Source organism: Anabrus simplex, chromosome 1, assembly GCF_040414725.1.
Source record: "Anabrus simplex isolate iqAnaSimp1 chromosome 1, ASM4041472v1, whole genome shotgun sequence".
Taxonomy (NCBI): Eukaryota; Metazoa; Arthropoda; class Insecta; order Orthoptera; family Tettigoniidae; genus Anabrus; species Anabrus simplex.
Genome location: NC_090265.1, coordinates 142,149,691 through 142,173,538, shown reverse-complemented (window position 1 = coordinate 142,173,538; position 23,848 = coordinate 142,149,691). Strand labels below are relative to the sequence as shown.

The following is a 23,848-nucleotide window of genomic DNA, read 5'->3' as shown; positions in this document are numbered from 1 at the left end:
ATCAACTGCTTTATTAGTTCCCTTCTGTACTGTCTGTGTTTCACTTGACTCTTTTGGCTATTATACATAAGGAAACGTGAATTACTGCTACCTCTAACAGCCAAAAGAACATTAGAGACAGCAAAGTAAACAAAGTTTCTAGTTTGTGTTTTTATCTAAAAGAATAAGTAATGAGAAAGAAACACTAGTTTAAAAATGCACTGTAATATAATATCCCAATTTAAAATATTGTTAAAACAGAAATTAGATTGATCCTTCAATATTCATCTCAGGTGCTTAATAAACAATAAAGCATAGGCTTACACCAATTTAAAAATATCAAATGATTTGTAAAATTGCAAAATTGAAGAAAAATCTGATTTAAATAAAAAAAATGATTTCAATTTTTAATAATAATAATAATAATAATAATAATAATAATAATAATAATAATAATAATGTTATTTGCTTTACGTTCCACTAACTACTTTTTCGGTTTTCGGAGACGCCGAGGTGCCGGAATTTAGTCCTGCGGGAGTTCTTTTACATGCCAGTAGATTTCAATTTTTAAAAATAAGAATCATAATAAATGCATCAGGCTTCCTCTGACCACTGTACAGAGGAAACAATATGTTATAACGGATGCGGAGAGGGCAGCCAGGTCAACCAGACTCAAGACTTTTTGGGAGAAGAAAAGGAAGACAAATTTGTTGTAGTCTGATTTAAGTGCTCCAATGTGGGCGTAAACTCTGTAAATAAATAAATAAATAAATAAATAAATAAATAAATAAATAAATAAATAAATAAATAAATAAATAAATAAATAAATAAATAAATAAATAATAAATAAATAAATAAATAAATAAATAAATAAATAAATAAATAATAAATAAATAATAAATAAATAAATAAATAAATAAATAAATAAATAAATAAATAAATATAATGTTTTTACAGCCTGGAAATAATTAGTATTTTGCTTCTTCATCATCATCATTTCCCTTTATCCAGCTGTAGTCGGGTAGGGGCAAATATGGTTCCTCTCCACTTTCTTCGATCTTTCCACCACTCCTCCTCCAACACTGTGTCCCAGTCCAGGTTTCTTTCTATAATACTGTGTTGGATTGTGTCCTTCCATCTCAATCATGGTCATCCACGACCTCTCCTTCCTTGCATTTGCATTTTAATCGCCTTTTTTTGGCATTCTTTATCACTCATTTGCTTTATGTGCCCAAACCATTTTAGTTGGCTCTTCTCTATTCTATCATTCATTTTTTCCACTCCAATTTCTTCCCGGATTTTTTAATTCCTTATTTTGTCTCTTCTACTCTTCTGTATCATACTCCTCAAGAATTTCATTTCGGCTGTCTGTATTCGACTCTCATTCTTCTTTGCCATTGTCCAGGTTTCTTTGTCCCATAACATGTTTCTTACACTATGATAGAAACAGCTTCCAGCTTGAATCCTCTTACTAATCTCAACATCCAGTCGAGCATTCTCCATTAATTCACTCCCCAGGTATATGAACATCTCCAATACTTCAAGCGGCTTGTCTGCAAGTCTAATCTGACCTTTCCCTCCTTTCTCCCCTCTAGTCATAACAAGAGTTTTACTCTTGCCTACACTTATTTTCAATCCACATTCTTCGATCTTCCCACACAGCACATCCAACTGTTCTTGAACCTTCACGTCCTCTTCTCCCCAAATCACAATATCATCTGCAAATAACATGACTTTCACTTCTCTTCCACCGTATGTTGCTTTTGCTGTTCTCATGATGTCATCCATTACTATTGTAAACAGGATTGGCAATAGTGTTGTCCTTCCTGGGTTACACAGGCATTGTATCTGGTAACCACATTCTGGCTGACGCAAGTGAGTTCTGCCACTGTAATGTTTCTGATTTAATTCATAATGTTTTCTTTTAGTTCCTCCAATACTTTTTCTTTCAGTGTACCGCACAAGTAAAAATCACACACTGTTAGATCTGGAGAACAAGGGGAAAATAAACCAGCACAAATCACTCTGTCTGCAAACACTTCTGAATCTTCTGCTGTATGAGCAGGGGCTGAATTTTGTTGAAACCACCACCTATGCAATTTTTCTTCTTCTGTTACCTGATGGAAGAATGGCGTATAAAATATCTTCTTGGTACCCCTCTGCATTTACTGTTGTCTCAAAAAAAAAAAAAAAAAAAATTAGGCCCAATTATTTGTCTTGCATGAACAGCACACCAAACACCAATTTTCCTATCATAATGAGGGACTTCATAAACACCATTAGGATTTTCTGCACACCAATTGCGAGAGTTATAACTGTTCACAACAACCCTTAGATGAAACTATAACTTTTACATATGAAAATATGGTGTTGCAATGATAAATGTCTCACCATGTTAACTCATGCCTGCCAGGTCAAACACGTGCAGGCTGCTTGCAAGGACAAGAACTATACGCGCGCCTTCCATACTGCAGCTGTGTAGCCCATAGTACAAACACCGTGCATTCGGTCTAAGTTTATATGAGAGACCCTGTATTCTTCTAAGCTGGTAGTATAGTAAGGTGAATTGAATCAATGTGTAGCAAAACTAATGCAGAATGTTTGTAATTGAGATCAATGGTAATATGTAAGAAGGAAGTGAGTTCACAAAAAAATTATACTCTCCTAGCTCTCTTTTTTAAGTTAACTTTATAGAATGAGAACGATAGTTGGGTGGGCCTGATATACAGGGTTATCCACCTAAGATGTTGTGCAGAAATAATGTCTAAACCATTAAAGATATCTGTATTCTGTTTTCATATTCATAATGATGCCCAGGGACTTGTAAAATAATGTGCTACTTATTTTCATGGGATGATTAATAACTGAGATATTGATACTAACTCCATATTTTTTAAATGGAATGGCACAAATACACACAGCTGGTCTGAAAGTTCAATTGCGTACAAGTTCAAGTTCCTGTCATGAGTTCGCTTGTCATACACACTTTGCAAACACATCACATGTGTACGATATGCTTACATGCCTGGTATCCATTCTCTGGCTGAAATCACACCAGGAAACTGCTTGAGCGTCAAGATGTCCTTGCCTGACTACACGTAGTCTGATGTGGCATGCAAAACCGTACATACTGTATTTTCAAAGTATTTTCAAAATCGGACAGTTACTTTTTGAGATATCAATAAAAACCACATTTGGGCTTTTGCATGCCGCATCAGACAGTGTGCGGTCAGCCAAGGACGTATTGGCACACAAGCTGTTTCCTGGCATTGATTCCAGCCACAGAACGGTACCAGGCATTTTCTGTAAACTATTGTACACATAATGTGATGTACCGTAACATACCCTGGGTGTACATCGTTATTGTATGGCTGGCGAACACAAAACAGGGAAGGAAGATTAAAGTTTTTCTTTTGTTTTGTTTTGAAATCCATGTGTAACAGGTTGTGCTCAGTTTAGCATCTTTCCCCACGGATGGGAGTGGGAAGAATTTGGAAAGGACGTCGGCAGTGGCCTATCTCCAAAGTACCAATCCGGCATTGCCCGGTGTTGAACATGGGACACCATGAAAATCACTTTCAGGTCGGGCGAGGCAGGACTCGAAACTGTGCTTTCCCGAATGCACACTACTACAGTCGCGCTTGAGCTCCGCAGATAATAATGCGCATAAAACAAATAAATAATAGTGTTGCTGTCATCTCACCACTAACAGCTCTGAACATCACACATAATAAGTCGAGCTGTTTGTCTCCTAATGTCTAACCTATCCCAGCCCAAATAATCATCCAGCATTGGTAGTAACACCGCTTCTTCGCCTAAAATAACCCAACCAACACGGTCTCTAAATGCAAAATGTCAGCATCATAACAATTACACTGACGAGATGTTATGTTCCCGTGCCCACGCCCTTAGGATCATTTCCAGTAAAGTCTACCTCGAACATTATTCATTTGCTTTTCTAGAAGGAGCTCTTTAGGTGTCTTGTGTTATGTTTATTTCCCAATTCATACAGTAGTGTGTACTGTACACTCAAACCAGTGACAATTATAGCTTTCGTTATCTTCCTTTTAAGTCAATATAATTATTTTATTCTTTTTAAGAACATCAACCCTCCCTGTCCTGTCATGAGTTCACTTGTCATACACACTTTGCAAACACATCACATGTGTACGATATGCTTACATGCCTGGTATCCATTCTCTGGCTGGAATCACACCAGGAAACTGCTTGAGCGTCAATATGTCCTTGCCCGACTAGACGTTGTCTGATGTGGATGCAAAACCGTGCATACTGTTCTTATTGATATATCAAAAAGCAATTGTCTGATTTTGAAAATACTTATATATTTGAACTTGTACGCAGTTGAACATTTAGGTCAGCTGTATGAATTCGTGCTGTTCCATTTTAAAATATGGAGTTAGTAGTAATATCTTGGTTATTAATCAAACTACACGAGAATAAGTAGCACATTATTTTACTAGCCCCTGAGTATCATTTACGAATATGAAAACAGAATATCGATATATTCAATGGTTTAGACTTTTTTTTTTTCTGAGTAACATCTTAGGTGAATAACCCAGTCATTACATTAACACCTAGGTACTTACAGTGTTCCCAATGGGGTGATAATACCTCATGGGGAACACTGTAAGTGCCTAGATGTTAATATAAGGAATGATGTTCAATAGGGTAATCATATTAACGAGGTTGTTAAGAAAGGTTACAGATCACATAGTTATGAGAGTATTTAGGGGTTGCAATAAGGATGTAAAAAGAGCCTCTGTGGCTCAGGCGGCAGAGCGCCGGCCTCTCACCGCTGGATACCGTCGTTCAAATCCGGGTCACTCCATGTCAGATTTGGACAGGTTTTTCTGTGGGTACTCCAGTTTTCCCTGTCATCTTTCATTCCAGCAACACTCTCCACTACTATTTCATTTCATATGTCAGTCATTAATCATTGCCCCAGAGGAGTGCGACAGGCCTTGGCAGCCGGCACAATTCCTATCCTCGCCGCAAGTAGGCGGCTTCATTCATCCCAACCCTGACCCCGTCACTGACTGGAAAACAGGTTGCAGGTTTCCATTTTCAATAAGGATGTAAAGAAGAGGGCATATATTAGTCTCTAGTAAGACCACAGAGTATGGCTCCAGTGTATGGGACCCTAACCAGAACTACTTGATACGAGAACAGGAAAAATTTCAAAGGAAAGCAGCATGGTTTGTTCTGCGTGATTTCTGACAAAGGGGTAGTGTTAGGAAAATGTTGCAAACTTTGGGCTGGAAAGACATGCTTGACTATGTGGTATGTAAGTTATAAATTTCATTGTTGTTCCGTACTGACTTTGAATATTCAGAATATTACATAAAATCTTATGTTAATTTTAAGGACACTTCCTCTAAAGCATTACTTTGTCAATTTATATATTTTTCATCTAAACAGTGTTATGTGGCTGAAGATGTTGATAATATACGAAACATGTACCACTTTTAACCATTAAATTGCATTAAGCAATCATTGTATCGACTAGGTGGAAAATAAATAAATACTTAATTGCGAATCTATTCAGAATATATCAAGATTTGAGGATTTCCACCCAATCAATACAATACAAAAAAATGTATTTATTGCGTGGAAATCCTCTATATATTCTGAATATGTGGTATGTTTCAAGCAGTCAGTGGAGAGTAGGCATGAAATGACATAAGTAAACGAATAAGCTTGAGTAGAGCTTTCGAAAGTAGGAAAGTTCATAGTATGAAGATAAAGGTGGAACTCAAGAGGACATTGGGGCAAATATTCATTTATTGGATAAGGAATAAGGGATTAGAATAAATTATCAAGGGATATATTCAATAAATTTCAAAGTTCTTTTAAAATGTTAAAGAAAAATCTAGGTAACCAATTGATAGGGAATCTGCCACCTGCGCGGCAGCTTTAAAAGCCGACCATTGACGGCTCATGATGATTTTGATTTGATACCGTAGGCTATGCATAAGCCGCAGATAACAGACATGAAGGTAATGAGAATGATTCCAGATGCAAAAAAGTGGTAACAATAACAAGAAGGATATTTGTAATGAAAAGATAAAGGCTGTAAGAAAAGAACAAATTAGATGAGAGTATGCATACAACCATCTTTAGCAGTGGGACCTATGTGAAGTGAATTGAGATGAACAGGTTAGCCAGGGGAGTAACCAACTCAGCCCTTGATGATACGAGAAGCAGGGACGTAAGAGATGATGGTACAAGTCAGATCTAATTGAAACTGAGTAACACAGAATGGAAGTAAAAGCATGAATGACAGTTGTAAACAGAGGATTATGGCAATGCTTTGTCCATACTTGCAGATACTTGTTAATACTTGCAGATTGAATACTGGAAGGCATAACAACTACAATGAACACGCATGCATAAATGAAAGTTTTATACTTGAATGTCAAACCATAATGAAAAGAAGTCAAAATAAGCATCTATAAAAAGCATGCTCTCTATTTAGAAAGCCAATAATATGCAGACTGGTTAATACAACAAGTTCTACTAAATGAATCAATTCCCTACCACTAAATAACACATGTTTAAAACTTCTGCATTTAATATATATTCTGTATTCTATCCTTCATTCCCCTCCTTCCTCCAACTTCATTCACAAACCAATGAAGACTGCCATACGATAAAGAAAGATTACATGCTTCAGTTTATTCTAAACATATATTCCACACTTAATAGAAAAGATTAACATGATATTTTCATATTTGTTTCAGCTTTGGAAATACAAAAAGTGGGATATCTATTACTGAAAATTGAAAAATTCTGATATGTACAAATACTGTACTTTGAGTCCACTGCCACCAGTAGCGATATAGTCATTGTTTGTTATTCTAATATTTCTTTTATTTGAAGGTTGAGTCATAAGTAATGGCAACTATTTTTTTTTTTTCCTCACAACAGGAGACAACACAGTAAATCTAAGATATGCATTTGGAAACGTACGATATTTACTTGCGTATGATGCCAATAGATGGTGCATGTAAAAAAACAGTGTGGGTATAAGCATGCCCTGATTTTTAGTGTGTGAGTGAGAGCGTCACAAAATGGAAGTCGACAAGCAGGAGCAACGATCGTATATTAAAATAGCAGTTCTCCATGGCAGAAATGCACGCCAATGCCATACCGAGCTGCAGGAAGCATTAGGTGTGCATGCCATGTCCTATAGAACAGTGGCGAGGTGGGTGGAGACGTTCAAACGGGGTAGAGTATCAACTGCCAATTTGCCTCGCCCAGGCCGTCCAGTGTCCATGAACAAAGATGTACGGATAATGGTCATCAATCAGTGTTTACGTGAGGACAGTCAAGTGAATGGCGTTGTCAGGGGTCACCACGGACACACAAGGTTCGACAAAATCAGTCGCCCAATAAGGTTATGGTAATCCTGGCATACAATGTTCAACATCCAGATCTTTTGGACACTGCCATAATCCTACACGATAACATGACAGCTCACACAGCAGCCATCGTTCAGCATCGCTGACAACGGTGGGGATGGGAGGTTCTTCCACACCCGCCTTACTCGCCTGATCTAAGCCCATGTGACTATGATCTAATCCCCAAAGTCAAGAAGCCATTACGTGGACAAAGGTTTGCTAACAAAGACGACATCGTAACAGCATTTTGGAGAGAGGTGTCACACGTTAGCGATACACATGCAACGAATTGTATTCAGCGCCTGCCCCACTGCTGGCAACGCACAGTGGAAATCTTGGGTGATTATTTCAAAGGTCTGTAACTAGTGGAGACCTGTCCTTTGTACGTTGTCTTGTGTACTTGCTGTCTATACCATAATAAAACAATGTTTACCAATGGCCTGTGTTCTGTCACTTTACTACGAGAATCTCCTGAAGTCAGAATTTGTCTTCAGGCACTATGCATAAGTACATGCCCTATATTTCCAAATACATATCTTAGATTTTCCGTGTTGTCTCCTCTTCACGAGGAAAGAAATAGTTGCTATGATTTATGACTCGACCTTCGTATGGTTCTGTGATGTTATACAACCGGTGACAAAAACTTTCGGTGAATAGTCCTGTACTATCAACATAGATGAACAATGCACGACAGTGACCTAACTTGTGATAAAAATTCTTACAATTTTGTTAAATACCACCTATTCAATACAATAAAAACTTACATATTTATTTATTTATTTATTTATTTATTTATTGCACACTACAGGACTTAGTGTCCCAATTACAGTGGCAACTACAACAGATAAGCTACAATTAACACGGTGAAACTTATATCTAAACTCTATTCTACAATTTTATCTAATTTCCTATAATATTGATATAAAATATCAAAGTATTTTTCTAAAGACTAAAGAACCTTATGTTAATGCGGTGGAACGACACACGACAAAGTAAAATGATAAAATAAATGAAGCAATACATTATATTGCATAATATTATAGAACTTCACCTTACAATTTCCCCTATTTTTAGGACTTCACACAATTGCGCTATGAAGCTCAGTTACCAACTCACGCAATGGCAAACTGAAGTCAAGGCCATTATTTTTCTGAATGGCACTGTTGAAGATACTGCAGAGTCTGTTTACTGGCAAGTTATCATGGGCACAGATCCTGGTTTTTGCATTTAAAAATGTTATGTTATTTCTGGAATTGCGAGGTACATGGAAATTTAGGAGAGAAAGTAATTCAGGATTATCAATAGTATAGTTTACAACTTTAAAAAGAAATTTTACTGCATCCTTCCGTCTGCGACTTTCTAAACTCTCCACTCCAAAATTTAAAAGGATATCACTATAGGGTACCATACGGGGATAGCAGCCAGTTTTTTTATATTGTAAGTATTTTAAAAATCTTTTTTGTAATTTTTCAATCTAATAGACATATGATTGACACCTAGGGCTCCAAACGATGTTGGCATATTCTACTTTTGGTCTTACTATGGTATTGAACAGATGAATGCAAGTTTGTGTGCTTTTGAAGGGTTTTATATTCCTGATAATGAATCCTAGGGTCTTGTACGACTCAGCTACCACTTTCAGTATATGCGAATTGAATGTAAGCTCGTGGTCGAATAAAACCCCGAGGACCGAGCTCGATAGCTGCAGTCGCTTAAGTGCGGCCAGTATCCAGTAAGTTTTACAATATTTAAAATTCTTCCACCGTTTTGATACTTTTTTTGCCTTTTGGCAAATTTTTTATTTATCAACAGTACATGTTTCGTTCCTTATTTCGGAACATCCTAGGCTGTTATTGTAACTTAGGTGAATTGCTAAAATTTAAAACATGTTAATTTGCAGGTACGGTACATTGATTCACTTAAAAACTACTAAAATTACCAATTAAATTAAATGATATTAAAAACAATGTAGGGGTTAGTGTGTTAATGATATGAGAGCGGATGATTACATAGTTAGTCAGCTTAAAAACTATGTCTATTCATTTGAATAGTTGTTAAAAATTTCATTTTGTTACATTAAAATGTCTGTTTGCAGTTAAAAGTTTAAAAAAATGTTTGACTTCGTAACACTGTTCAAATTATTGAATGTTTTATCTTCTGTTCCTTCCAGGTAAGTTGTTATATATTATGAGTTTGTTTATGGTGCCTTTGATTGAGTCTAATGTGAAACTTTGAAGCTGATTGCTGAACAATATTTGTGAATGGAGCTTCGTTTCAATTTCTTGCTATGTTAGACTCCAATTCTACTGTGACCCTGGAGGGACGTTTGTTGCTAAAAACTGTTTTTAATATCATTTAATTTAATTGGTAATTTTAGTAGTTTTTAAGTGAATCAATGTAACGTACCTGCAAATTAACATGTTTTTGCTTTGCAGCAACAAACGTCCCTCCAGGGTCACAGCAGAATTGGAGTCTAACATAGCAAGAAATTGAAACGAAGCTCCCTTCACAAATATTGTTCAGCAATCAGCTTCAAAGTTCCACATTAGACTCAATCAAAGGCACCATAAACAAACTCATAATATATAACAACTTACCTGGAAGGAACAGAAGATAAAACATTCAATAATTTGAACAGTGTTACGAAGTCAAACATTTTTTTAAACTTTTAACTGCAAACAGACATTTTAATGTAACAAAATGAAATTTTTAACAACTATTCAAATGAATAGACATAGTTTTTAAGCTGACCAACTATGTAATCATCCGCTCTCATATCATTAACACGCTAACCCCTACAATGTTTTTAATATCATTTAATTTAATTGGTAATTTTAGTAGTTTTTAAGTGAATCAATGTACCGTACCTGCAAATTAACATGTTTTAAATCTTAGCAATTCACCTAAGCTACAATAACACCTGAGGATGTTCCGAAATAAGGAACGAAACATGTACTGTTAATAAATAAAAAATTTGCCAAAAGGCAAAAAAAGTATCAAAACGGTGGAAGAATTTTAAATATTGCAAAACTTAGTGATTAAATTTTGATACGGAAAATGAAGTTGATTACTTGCAGTATCCAGTAATCGGAAGATAGTGGGTTCGAGCCCCACTGTCGGCAGCCCTGAAGATGGTTTTCCGTGGTTTCCCATTTTCACACCAGGCAAATGCCGGGGCTGTACCTTAGTTAAGGCCACGGCCGCTTCCTTCCACTTCCTAGGCCTCTCCTATCCCATCGTCGCCATAAGACCTATCTGTGTCGGTGCGACGTAAAAAAACAAACAAACCCCGAGGTCTTTCATCTCGCAAACCGATCGTAAATCAATGTCACCTAGCTTGTAAGTGTTGTGGACGGGAGTTTTCCTTCTGGCGAACGACATCAATACACATTTTTCTACATTTAAGTACAGTTTATTTTCAGTCACCCACTCCAGTACATTTTTCAAGTCTAGCTGAAGCTGTTCACAGTCGTTTATGTTTTCAATGGCTTTGAACACTCTGAAATCGTCGACGTATAGCAGACAGCTGTAATATTTCACTTGTTCAGGCAAGTCATTGATGAATGCGAGAAAAACTAAAGGGCCTAAATTCGACCCCTGAATTATTCCTGAATTTACAGGGTATTCCCGAGAAGAATGTCTCTGGAAAGAAACAAACTGCTTCCTATCACCCAGATAGGAACTGAAAAAATGCAACAGTTGTTTCGAGAAACCGAACAGGTTTAACTTACTTAGTAGGGCATCGTGATTAATTTTGTCGAATGCTTTTGCGAAATCTGTAAATACTACGTCCATTTGTCCACCCGTGTCAAGTTCTGTGGACACTCGCTGAGTGAAGTTAACCAGGTTTGTGACTGTGAAACGTCGTGAAAGAAAACCATGTTGTTTGTCTGATATAAGAGGTCTTAAATAAGTTGTTAGTTGATTACATAACATAAATTCGAAAACTTTTGCTATTGCAGATAAAATAGAAATAGGCCAGTAGTTGTTTTTTAGTGTGGGATCCCCTGATTTAAGTATGGGGCACACTCGTGATAGCTTCCAGACGGATGGAAATATAGATGTTTTAATAATCAAATTATAAATAAATAGAAGTGGATGCTTAAGAACTTCTGAACAACCTTTTATCACGTACGGTGGCACATGGTCTGGTCCTGCAGATGCTTTAGGTTTCAGCTTTTTAAATGCTACTTCAACCTCTTCTAAATATGCAGATTGTGCCTTATGCGGGAAATATACTGATTGGAAGTAGTCCGCAAAACCTTCTACAATTTCATCCTTAGTATCTAGTACATTATTGCCATATTTGTAAGTGTCGCAATCCCTACTATTCTTTCTCCTATTTTTAACGTATGCCCAGAAATATCTAGTGTCCTTGTTGATACCTTGTTCCACTGTCTCAATGTATCTTCTGTGTGCGGACTTAATTTCAGATTTAATTTGAGCTCTCAGAATTTTATATTGGCTATCATAATGTTCCATAATATGCTTCCGCTTTCTGTAATATTCTTTTCCTTTCAATTTTCGAATTATGCTATCTGTAAACCAAATGGGGTATGTTTTGCCGTTACCTGCTTTATTCGTGGGAACAGATTCGTTTATAGCTGAATAAAGGTTGCCGTAAAAACAATCTACTGCAGCATCAACTTCAGTGCATTCATAGAGAGAGTTCCAATTCGTGTCTCTAAGCCTCATGAACAGTCGTTCGTAGTTCGCTTTTTAAAATTATATGAAGTCTGGGGGGTAGTGTTAAGTTTAGTCCGATGCAATGTAATTCGTAGCTCTATTTCTAAGGCCGGGTGGTGTACATCCTCTGGCAGTAGCGGGTCTGTGCTCCTTGTGCATTCAACATTTGAAATATTTTGATTAGTCATTACTAAGTCTAAAGTTTTTCCGTTACAATTTGGAACTGAATTACATAAGAACAGATTATGAAGATTAATAAAATTTCTTATTGCTGACTTTGCGTATTTGTGTTCAAATCACTGTTCATGTTACTAATTGATGGTATGTTGAAATCACCGACAATGACGACATTACTGTTGTGTAGCTTGTAATGAGATTCTAGCCATCCAAATATTTCACTGTAGACAGCTGATTTTGAGGAAGGTGGTACATACACATTACCGAAATACCATACCTTTCCTTGAATGACAACTTTCAGTAAGAGCCCCTCAAAACTATTTGTGACCTGTTCGGCCTTGAGCACAGTTAATCCTCTCCTGACAGCAGTGAGCACACCCCCACCCCTCCTAGTGCTACGGTCAGCCCTGTACACCCTGTACTGCTCACTACAGACCTCACTATCGAACACAGTAGAGTCCAGCCAAGTCTCTGTTAGGGCCACCAATTGATATTCATTGGCCTGAATGTTTTGACTCAGTTCATCAAGTTTTGTTGTTAACCCGCGCACATTTTGATAATAAATATTAAGCCTAATGTCATCCATTAATTTACAGCTTATTTAGATCATCCTGGTTGCTTTTTTTTTTTTTTTTTTTTTTTTTGCTAGTTGCTTTACGTCGCACCGACACAGATAGGTCTTATGGCAACGATGGGACAGGGAAGGGCTAGGAGTGGGAAGGAAGCGGCCGTGGCCTTAATTAAGGTACAGCCCCAGCTTTTGCCTGGTGTGAAAATGGGAAACCACGGAAAACCATCTTCAGGGCTGCCGACAGTGGGATTCGAACCTACTATCTCCCGAATACTGGATACTGGCCGCACTTAAGCGACTGCAGCTATCGAGCTCGGTCATCCTGGTTGTTAATGACAACTACTTTGGAACCCTGAGTTTTACGCATTTTAATGACTCCGTTTCTTACCCATATGTACACGTAGTCCTTCTCTCTGCGGATGACTGGGGCCTGGGCTAGCAGTTTTCTTCTCTGCGGTGACAGACTCTCGTTGATATAGATGACACTGTCGCCTGGAAGATCTGCATGCCTGGTGGAGAGGTTTCTCTTCACTAGCCGTCTTTCCATGAACAGATCTTTGTCCATTCGCCTTACCAGCTTCACTATAATTCCGCAGTGTTGTTGGTGCGGGGCTTTCGGGAGGCGATGACACGCGTCCACCATCTCTTCTTTCACCTCTATGTCCAGAGCCCGTCCAATCTTCTTAACTGTGTCCAGTACAGTTTCGTTTTGGATATCAGGAACCCCCTGGATTTCAATTGTGTTCCTTCTTGAGTACATTTCCACGCCATTCACTCGGCACTCTAGGGATTTTATTTTTTACCTTAAACTGCAGTTTTCCTGAGTCAGGTTTTCTATGTGATCAAGACACTTATCGAAATAAGTTTGTTGCTTTGAAATAAGCTAGGCCGTATCGTCGAACTTCTTATGACACAGTTCGAGTGAGTTACCTAAATCAGTTTCTCTTGTCTTTTTATTAAGTTGTTGATATGGAACATGTTTCGCTCCTTTTTCGTGAGCATCAGCCAATTATCATTTACTTAAGGTTATATAAGATCATGAATCTATTCTATTGGATTAAATTATGCTTGCAAACCTGATTGACAAATCTTATAATACTTTACAAGTCGTATAACAATAAAATTATGTCTTTAAGTTAAAACATATTTGTCTAAAATCTATCTAACATTTTATTGACGAAACTCATCTGGTGAACATCCTTTAAATTATTTTAAAAAATCTTTTGAGATCTGGCTAATTGTATTGATTCAATGTTACTTGACTTGTATGATTGTCGTTGAAACTTCGTTAACTATATTAACAATTTCCTACAGTTGATAATTGCCTATGTTATGAACATTTGACTTGTTCTCGATGTTGCTGGAGTAACATTTGTACAAAATGTATTGGCATTAATTTTATGTTGTCAATACGAGAATATTGTTCAAGAACAAACTTGTTGGTGAATAAACACTTTCTAATGTGCACTTGTGCAAACAGAACAAGTAGTTCTCAAGAGGCTAGGAGTAACACTAGACAATTACGCAGCAGAAAGAAAAATATACCAACAAGCCCAATTTGGAACATACGAGAACAATTCTAATTCTACCTCACATCAGAAAGTGTTTATTCACCAGTAAGTTTGTTCATGAACAATATTCTCGTATTGACAACATAAAATTAATGCCAATACATTTTGTACAAATGTTACTCCAGCAACATCGAGAACAAGTCACATGTTCATAACATAGGCAATTATCAACTGTAAAAAATTGTTAACATAGTTAATGAAGTTTCAACGACAATCATACAAGTCAAGCAACATTGAATCAATACAATTACCAAGATCTCAAAAGGGTTTTTAAAAATAATTTTAAAGGATGTTCACCAGATGAGTTTCATCAATAAAATGTTAGACTTAGATAGATTTTAGACAAATATGTTTTAACTTAAAGACATAATTTTATTGTTATACGACTTGTAAAATATTATAAGATTTGTCAATCAGGTTTACAAGCGTAATTTAATCCAATAGAATAGATTCATGATCTTGTATAACCTTAAGTAAATGATAATTGGCTGATGCTCACGAAAAAGGAGCGAAACATGTACCATATCATTATAAGTTAAAAACTTCATTTTCCCGTATTGAACTGAGATTCACAATTGAAATATCAAAGAGGTTCAACCTTTTCAATACAAAACGTGTTGTATAAGAAGTTCACAACATAATATTTATTGAATAATAAGGACCGGTTTCGACGCTCACTGCGTCATCATCAGCTAACAAAGATCAACAAATAGGCAAAGTACATGTCATGAATGATTTACATTAATAACTCTTGTATGGCTGAATACAAATGGTGAACTGCTTTGTCATAAAAGCTAGGAGAAACTTGAGTAAAATATGATAATGTGATGTGACACATAAAACATAGTGGTTTGATGGGTAAAAATTATGCATAAAATTGAACTGATGCTATGAGCATGAGAGTCTGAATATGGTGATAAAACTATGTGGTAAAAATAATATAATGGTAAAATTGTCCACTCTTCTGTTGTTCACTTCAGGCACATAAGTCCAGGTCCGATGTTATATAGTCAAACCAATAAAAAAATTTTGTCGAGGCCGGGACACCTGATGTTGGGCGATTGAATAAGGTTGCTCTTCAAATTAGTCTCAGCTCAACAGGGTAGTGAATCTTTAAGAGAGGAAAGAAAAACTAAATTAGTGAAATGGAAGTCTAAATCGAGTTCGGTCAAGGGTGATAGAAGGAATTGAACACCATTCGGGCCATTGCTAAATTTAACGGTTATAATGCCTCATTCATAGAACGCATCATTAACAAATGTAAACATAGACTGAAGTCAACATTAACCAAAGAAAGACATAACCCTGCCCTATTCGCCACCTTCACCTTTAATGAAAATATACACAGTGTAACGAATATTTTCAAGAAACATAATATTAAAATTTCTTACAGAACCAGCAATAGAAACATAGATATAGTTCACAATTCCAAATCAGTTAACAGGTCTGACACTTATGCAATGTCAGGTGTTTACCGTTTTCAATGCAATAACTGTCTTTCCTCATATGTCGGACAGACCGGGCGCAGCTTCAAAGTTAGATACTTAGAACACGTTAATGCCATCAGATATAATAGATTTTCCGCAATAGGCCAACATATACATGACTTAAAGCATAATTTTACCACCATAGAACAAGACCTAGAAATTCTCAAAAACATAAATAAAGGCCCTTTACTCGACGTTACGGAGAACTGTTTTATTCACCTAGACCAATTTTTTAACCCTAACTTAAATCTTAACGAAATCTCAGAAAAATCCAGCATTCTTTTCGACTACCTAATAGAAGTCTTTAGAGGTATAAAAACCACGAGAGAAAAAATCGATCTTTCACGCTCTCCACAGTACTCTTTTACGTCCCACACCACTGCCACTCCGCCCTCCTGACCCACCTTAAACTCCGCCTCCCTACCCCTCTCCTCTCCACTTCCCCTCCCCACCCCTCTCACTCTAACTTCGCCACTCAGTCACACCTTCTCACTAGTCCAGAACTCTTCTTACACCACACACTCAGCACGCCAAACAAGGTGAGTCTCATATTCTATCACCCTTGACCGAACTCGATTTAGACTTCCATTTCACTAATTTAGTTTTTCTTTCCTCTCTTAAAGATTCACTACCCTGTTGAGCTGAGACTAATTTGAAGAGCAACCTTATTCAATCGCCCAACATCAGGTGTCCCGGCCTCGACAAAATTTTTTTATTGGTTTGACTATATAACATCGGACCTGGACTTATGTGCCTGAAGTGAACAACAGAAGAGTGGACAATTTTACCATTATATTATTTTTACCACATAGTTTTATCACCATATTCAGACTCTCATGCTCATAGCATCAGTTCAATTTTATGCATAATTTTTACCCATCAAACCACTATGTTTTATGTGTCACATCACATTATCATATTTTACTCAAGTTTCTCCTAGCTTTTATGACAAAGCAGTTCACCATTTGTATTCAGCCATACAAGAGTTATTAATGTAAATCATTCATGACATGTACTTTGCCTATTTGTTGATCTTTGTTAGCTGATGATGACGCAGTGAGCGTCGAAACCGGTCCTTATTATTCAATAAATATTATGTTGTGAATTTCTTATACAACACGTTTTGTATTGAAAAGGTTGAACCTCTTTGATATTTCAATTGTGAATGTACCATATCAACAAAATAAATATGTAAGTTTTTATTACGTTTTTATTGTATTGAATAGGTGGTATTTAACAAAATTATAAGAATCTGTATCACAAATAGATCTTCAATACGAACAAAAAATGAAATTTATAACCTGCAGTGACCTTACTGTCCTTCAAAATATTCCCCTCCCATAACTAGGCACCAGTGGCGGCTCGTGGCTTAATAATATAGTGAAGTGCTATAATCCGTTCTGTTTCCAGCGACAGATTTAGGAACTACGTGTTGTTTCTGGTTGTTTTGTACTCGTACCTCGTACCTGTGTCTGGCGAAGGGTCCAGCTGGTCCAGCACGTGAGCAAAAATGTATACAGACCGGAGTGCTGTGTAACGTCATAGCGCGGCAACCGTGTGGCTGCCTTTGCTCTATAATGCAAAGTACAGATAAGATCTGACCGGGAGACTAACAATAATTACGGAAGCGCGGCACCCTCGGGAAGAGCTGGACATTTTGTCGTGTTTTAATTTATGACGCACAGCTGTTTACTGACGCTAGAAGCCGAAATAGTTACGGTATATTACCAACTGAAGGAAAAGCCTATTTAAACGTACATTTTAATTGAACTGTACAGTATACAGTCTACAATTTTCCTTCAGGGCATCAGATATCGTATTTTAGTTTCTTTCCAAAGTCTTCAAATTTAGCTGGCATTTCATGTTCCGCAGAGTCTGAGTACTTATGTAAAGAACGTGTTATGTTCAAAAGGGCTGAAAATCCTTGCTTATTCCAAACGTCATTTTTATTGCTAAAAAGCAAGCAGGGCCGTCAAAACAACTTCTGTAGGACTGGAGAGGAGCATAACTATGAAAATTCCTTCAACCACGATCATTTGAAACTAAGATTGTAAGATATACCGGAATGATTCACTTCTTTTGTAGCACAAATTTGCAGTGATTCAGTAGGGCGACCAAAACGTAGAACTTCATTCTGATCCTCGTTTCTCCAACGTATAAATGGACCTTCTAATAAAATACACACTATGTCATAAACAGGATACATGTTTAAATAAAACAGCACAACACTACGAATGAACCACGACGCGTAAGTACTCGTACTTCACACAGGATGACGCAGGGAAGACGAAACATTCCGATCTTCCCGCAACTTCACTTGCACATTTCGCTATGAGTCAAGTACGCGGGTGACGTCACGGTTGTCATGGCAACCGCCAAGGCCAAGCGGCACTTGGGAGGTAGAGCCAGCTGCTGAATCTCTCGTCTTCACTCAAGCTCACGCGCCGTGTTATGGGTGGCCAACAGCCGGCACTTTCGTCAATTTCCCTGGTTCTTATCAAGTGATACGAGTTCTTGGTGCTCCGAACGCCGTACAAAAAACATTTTCTTTCCGCAAACCAACAAATGTCAAAGGAAAATTACATTTTTAAAAATTCATTTTGATAAAAATAAATGGTGAAGTGGCACTTCACCTACTTCACCTGAAAAGCCGCCCCTGCTAGGCACTGCTGAGATCAGCGATACATGTCCTGGAAACTTTGCAAGAAGGCTTCCTCTGGGATGGTGTTCAAAAGCCTCGTCACGTTTCATTGGATGTCAGGAATATCGTCAAATCCTTTTCCTTTCAAAGCGAGTTTGATGCGTGACTTTTCGCCTCTTGACCTTTTTCCAACGAGGGGATCCCGCAGAATGCCATTCCATGCTTTGCCGTTTCGTTTCAGGGTCGTACCTGAGACTCCACATTTCATCCTCAGTGGCGATACAGTTCAAGAAATTTGGTGTCGCATCCGCCGTTTCGACAAAATCCTGTGAAGCCTCTAAACATGCCTGCTTCTGATCGTCAGTCAAATGATGTGGCACAACACGAGAACATGTTTTCCTCTTCCCTAACTTCTGGATAACGATTTGTCGCACGGATTCACGGTTAATCTGTAGTTCATCCGTTATCATGCGCACAGTTAATCGCCGATCATTCATGATTAATGTCCTCACCTTCTCAATGTTTTCGTCACTGATGGCGGTCGCCGGTCTTCCACTACAGGGGTTGTCAGAAACACTTTCCCGGCCTCCTCGAAAACGGGCGAACAACTCGTAAACACACTTCAAGAACAGTGCTTGATCTTCATAAACACGTACCAGCATCGCATGTGTTTCTTTGGATATCTTGGCAAGCTTAAAACAAAACCGTACATTGACCTTTTGGTCGTTCATGTTCCTGTTCGCCATTCAGAACCAACACACTGAACATGCACTGTGTCAAACAGGTCTTACACGGCACACACACGATGCTCAACTGAACGATGTTGGGAGCAGGTGGTCAAAACCAGCTGCTACGCAGGTGCAGTGTTTTGTGTCGCCAGTGTTGCTGGATCGACCATTCAGACTTCATTCACAGAACTTTATTGTCACAGGTTGTACATAAGAGGACACCAGAATATATCTGGCAGGATTCTTTGTATATTGTCCCCATTAAAGATGTGATTTATCCAACTGAACGCTTGGAAGAAGTAAAACCCAGAACTACAATAAAATTATGGTGCAAAATATTACCTCCGACTGACAGTCAAAATGATAATGGAGATGACTAGTCAATGACAAGCTGAGAGAACAAATTACCTGGATATCATTACTGTAAGTAGATCAAGAGTGGGTAATGAATGATAAGTAGGAAGTCAATGACGTTAACAAACAGGTAAAAGAGGGATGGGAAGGAAAGGAAGGAAGTGTAGAAGACAGGTGGTACAATGTTTTAAGGGGAAGGGGATTGTAGGCAAAGGGGTCCATTCAGGATCAGAATTCAGGACAGGTATCTGTGAGAAATCAGTACGAGTCACTGGGGTAGACAACCGATGGAAGATGAGGAACAGGGAACTGTTGCTGAGAAGCGTGGAAGTAGGAGAAAGGGAAAAGGTAGGAAAGGGATCTCTGGAGTAGTGGATAGGAAAAGACAGGTAGAACAGGGTCTGGGATGCAGAAAAGGGAGGAGAAAGTAGCTTCTGCAGCTGTCAGGAAAGATAGGACTGATCAGGAAGGGAGGGGATCAAATGAGATGGGTAGGGTTGAGGCTCTGGTCATGGGGGATTCCATTGTTAGACATGTGGGGAAAGTGTATGGAGGAAAGGGTACCAGGGTAGAGTGCTATCCAGGAATTAGGTTAAGGCAAATGTTGAGGAAAGTAAAAGAGGAGGAGGAGGGAAAGGAGAAGGCGGTAGTGTTTCAAGTTGGTACTAACAACGTAAGATAAGCAGGTATAAGTACTAACATACTTGGGGATGTGTGCGACTTGGTAAATGCAGCACGGGTGAGGTTTAAGGAGGCGGAGATTGTTATCGCTGGAATACTGTGTAGGAGGGGTTACTGACTGGAAGGTGATTGGGGATTTAAATAAGACTATGGAGTAGGTATGTGGGAAACCGGGACTGAGATTTCTGGATCCTAATGAGTGGGTAGAAGATAGGAATCTGCGCTCAGATGACCTTCACTTAAACCGCAGTGGTACATATAAGTGAGGAAATTTGTTTAGAATGGTTACAGGGAGTTACATTCAGGGAAACGGGTTGGTCTAGGGAACTGGAAAATAAGTAGGGATGACATAAAAATGTTAGTCCTCAACTGTAGAAGTATTGTAAAGAAAGGAATAAAATTAATTTAATAGATATATACAGTATTTACCAGATATTGGAATAGGAGTTGAATCATGTCTGAGAAATGATATAACGGGTGCAGAAATTTTCTCACGGAACTGGAGTGTGTATCGTAGAGATAGGATAGGAATGCTGGGAGGGGGAGTATTCATTCTGATGAAAGAAGAATTTGTAAGCTACGAAAAAGTTAAAGATGACAAGAAATTCTAGGGGTAAGGCTCATCTCTAAAGATAATAGGCAACTTGATGTCCTTGGAGAGTACAGACCGGGAAAGGGTAGCGCAGGCGCTGATTCAGAATTATTTGATAAGATAATCAGCTATGTGGGAAATGATAAGGAAAGGAACGTGATTGTAGCGGGTGATCTCAATTTACCAAATGTCAATTGGGAAGGTAATGCGAACGACAGGAAGCATGACCAACAAATGGCAAATTAGTTAATATGGGAAGGGCATCTGATTCAGAAAGTGATGGAACCAACTAGAGGGATGTGGTGCTGGTAAAACCAGAAGAGCTCTATAGAGAAACCGAAGTAATAGATGGTATTAGTGAACACAAAGCTGTTTTTGTGGTAGTTAAAAACAAATGTGAAAGAAAGGAAGATATTAAAATTAGGACTATTAGGCAGTACCATATGGCTGATAAAACAGGCATGAGGGAGTTTTAAAAAAGTAGCTATGATAGGTGGTAAACGGTAAATAAAATGTAAACAGACTCTGGGATGGGTTTAAAGCAATTGCTGGGGAATGTGAAAATAGGTTGGTACCATTAAAGGTGCTAAGGAATGGTAAAGATCCACTATAACAGAAAAGTAAAGAGACTAAGAATAAGTGAAGGTTGGAAAGAAATAGACTTAGAAATGGCTGTCGATATAAGGAGAAATTGAAGGAACTTACTAGGAAATTGAATCTAGCAAAGAAGTTGGCTAAGAATAACATGATGGCAAGCATAATTGGCAATCATACACATTTTAGTGGAAAATGGAAGGGTATGTATAGGTACTTTAAGGCAGAAACAGGTTACAAGGATATTCCACGAATCATTAATGAACAAGGGGAGTGTGTGTGCGAAGATCTTCAAAAGGCAGAAGTATTCAGTCAGTAGTATGTAAAGATTTCTGGTTACAAGGATAATGTCCAGATAGAGGAGGTGACTAATATATATATATTTTTGCTATTTGTTTTATGTCGCACCGACACAGAAAGGTCTTGTGGCGACGATGGGATAGGAAAGGCCTAGGAATTGGAAGGAAGCGGCCGTGGCCGCAATTAAGGTACAGCTCCGGCATTTGCCTGGTGTGAAAATGGGAAACCACGGAAAACCATCTTCAGGGCTGCCGACAGTGGGGTTCAAACCCACTATCTCCCGATTATTGGATACTGGCCGCACTTAAGCGACTACAGGTATTGAGCTCGGAGGTGACTAATACTAAAGAAGTATTAAAATTTACCTATGACAACAATGATATTTACAGTATGATACAAAAGTTGAAGACTAGAAAAGCAGCTGGAATTGATAAGGTTTTGGGGGATATACTACCATATCTTAAGTACTTATTTGATTATTGTTTGCACGAAGGAGCTATACCAAATCAATGGAGAGTTGCTATAGTAGTCCCTGTGTATAAAGGAAAGGGTGAAAATTACAGGCCAGTCAGTTTGACATGCATTGCATGTAAGCTTTGGGAAAGCAATCTTTCTGATTATAATAGACATGTTTGCGAAATTAATAACTGGTTTGACAGAAGGCAGTTTGGGTTTAGGAAATGTTATTCCACTTGAGGCTCAACTTGGAGGATTCCAGCAAGATATAGCAGATATCCTGGATTCAGGTCAATTGGACTGTATTGCGACTGATCTATCCAATTTGAGTAAACTTATGATGATTAGAATATATAGTTTTTCTTTGGGCACTTTTTAGAAAACTGGGAGTCAAATTATTTTTAAGGCATTCCTTCAAAAACACTATATCTTTTGTCACTTTTTAGGTAGGTGTTAGCTTCTTTGCTTGCCTGGTTGACATTAGGATTACATAAAATCAGCTTCATGGTCCGTATCGCACTTCCATTTGAGTAAACTTATGATGATTAGAATATATAGTTTTTCTTTGGGCACTTTTTAGAAAACTGGGAGTCAAATTATTTTTAAGGTATTCCTTCAAAAACACTATATCTTTTGTGCGATACGGACCATGAAGCTGATTTTATGTAATCCTAATGCCAACCAGGCAAGCAAAGAAGCTAACACCTACCTCAAAAGTGACAAAAGATATAGTGTTTTTGAAGGAATGCCTTAAAAATAATTTGACTCCCAGTTTTCTAAAAAGTGCCCAAAGAAAAACTATATATTCTAATCATCATAAGTTTACTCAAATGGAAGTGCGATACGGACCATGAAGCTGATTTTATGTGATCTATCCAAGGCATTTGATAGGATACATCATGGGAGACTACTGGCAAAAATAAGTGCAACTGGACTTGAAAAAAGAGTGACTGTTTGGGTGGATATGTTTCTAGAAAATAAAACTCAGAGAATTACAGCAGGTGAAGCTTTATCTGTCCCTGTAATAATTAAGAGGGGAATTCCTCATGGCAGTATTATTGGACTTTATCTTTTCTTATATATCAATCAATGATATGTGTAAAGAAGTGGAATCAGAGATAAGGCTTTTCGCAGATGATGTTATTCTGTACAGAGTAATACATAAGTTTCAAGACTGTGAGCAACTGCAAAATGACCTTGATAATGTTGTGAGATGGACGGTAGGCAATGGTATGATGATAAACAGGGTTAAAAGTCAGGTTGTGGGTTTCACAAATAGGGAAAGTCCTCTCAGTTTTAATTACTGCGTTGATGGTGTGAAACTTCTCTTTGGGGATCATTGTAAGTACCTAGATGTTAATATAAGATCTTCATTGGGGTAGGCACAAAAATATGATTGTAAATAAAGGGTACAGATCTCTGCACATGGTTATGAGGGTATTTAGGGATTGTAGTAAGGATGTAAAAGAGAGGGCATATAAGTCTCTGGTAAGAACCCAACTAGAGTATGGTTCCAGTATATGGGACCCTCACCAGTATTACTTGATTCAAGAACTGGAAAAAATCCAAACAAAAGCAGCTCGATTTGTTCTGGGTGATTTCCGACAAAA

General features: G+C 37.8%; 1 protein-coding gene across 4 annotated transcripts in view; it reads right to left on the bottom strand.

Moving 5' to 3' along the window:
- The window catches only part of Parp16 (Poly(ADP-ribose) polymerase 16), a 76,287-nt gene that overhangs the window by 7,335 nt on the left and 45,104 nt on the right, over positions 1 to 23,848 (bottom strand). The window lies entirely within an intron of this gene.